Below are 1848 nucleotides of genomic sequence, written 5' to 3' on the forward strand. Positions count from 1 at the left end.
GCACTGGATCAATTCTTTTAACCTTAAATGGTGAGTAAAAGAGTGAGCTTTGGGAAAAGCTTAGTAATATTGAACTACCAAATAATGCTGAAGGACATGGAGATAAAAGGCAAAGAATAAAACTTGCTAATTAATTCAGACATCTACAGGTTTTCGTGATAAGCTGAGGTTCCACTAATATTTCTTTAGGTAATAGACAGAAAGCTTATAGTTCAGAGGAAACATTAGGAGATTGAAAACAAGTATTTAGTGTGTTCCCACAAAACTAGTATAAATGTAATCATTGTTTAAAAACAGTAGTAGTAGTTTATTTCAGTAAAATAAGTTTTTAAAAACACTGTAATACGGCCAACCGAACACTCCATATACAGTTCCCTAGTACTGTATCCATAAAGACTTACCCTATTCCCAATGGGCATAGGAGCCAATTTAAAGAAGCACCTTGGGTCCATAAAGACTTACCCTAGCCGAAGCGTAGAAGTCACCTAAGGGGAGTGCCCACAGATCCATAAGGACTTACCCTAAGCACATAGAAAATGAGCCACCCTAAGGGAATATCTTAGGGTCCATAAGGTCTTACCACTAGGCCTATTGGGCCCATGAGCCCACCCAAGGGTAGTCTTATGTCCATAAGGATTTATCAATCTAATCGAGGCTGAACCTATAGAACTCCATAACAGATCCCAGATAGTACCCCTGTTGAAAACATTTTTGATATTTCGATATAACAAATTAAGTTAAATGAATTTTAAGATTTTACAATTTATATTCGATTTAATTAATCGAATATCAAATTATTACTCCAAGTTTTTCAAGATCAATTTTAATCCTTACTAAATGTGTAAAATTGTGATTTGTACTTAAACTATTTTTGAAACAATTTTCACAAAGTATTTTGAACCAAAATCAAGCCTTAAAACAATTATTCAAGGTGATACACCGATGCATCAAACCATGCATCGATGCACCTATGATTTAATTGAACATCGAATGCATTTCATGCACCGATGCACTCTCAATGCATCGATACACTCGGAATATTTTCAAACATCGAATGCATTTGATGCATCGATGCACCAGGCTATTTTTCAAACATCGAATGCATTTTATGCATCGATGCATCCTTAGTGCACCGATGCACTAAGTGTCCCAACGGTCAAAATATTTGAATTTTACACTGATGCACCGATGCATCCTTGATCATGCATCGATACATGAGACGCTCCACGTAGAAAAATTAATTGCTTTCACACTTAAACGGCTATATGATCTTCACTAATCATCCCCAACGTTCAGAAGTGATTCAAGGTGTATTTAAACAAGTTCTGAAGCCCTTGATCAACAAGAAATTATAGAGAAACAAGAGAGAAAGCATCAAACACCAAGTTTGTGCAAATCAAGCCAATTTTCCTTTCAATATTCATTTTTCTTTCAAGAACACCATTTGTGCTCATTTGTAATTATCTTTGAGTGTTCTTTTCTTGTTCTAGAATTGTGCAAACATCTTACCTTGTGAGGTTTTCCTTGTAAGTTTGCAAATTTGTAATCTTCTCTTTGGGAAAAGAGTGTTCTCAAGAATTGGGGTATATTCTTGAGGGTATTGTAAGGTTATCTCTTTAGCCTCAAAAGAAAGAAAAAATTAGTGAATTTGTTGGAAAATCCTTAGTTTGGATAGCTAAGGTAGTGAACGTAGACTTTGATTGAGAAAGTCGAACCACTCTAAATCGCTGTGCAAATCTTTTTAATTTTCTGCAAAAGCTTCCACCGAATTTTTAATTGCCAATTCACCCCCCTCTTGGCTAATTTCGTCGATCGATTAACTCAACAATTGGTATCAGAGCCTCACTC

This window comes from Hibiscus syriacus, unplaced genomic scaffold, assembly GCF_006381635.1.
Source record: "Hibiscus syriacus cultivar Baekdansim isolate YM2019G1 unplaced genomic scaffold, ASM638163v2 tig00002684_pilon, whole genome shotgun sequence".
NCBI classification, from domain to species: domain Eukaryota; kingdom Viridiplantae; phylum Streptophyta; class Magnoliopsida; order Malvales; family Malvaceae; genus Hibiscus; species Hibiscus syriacus.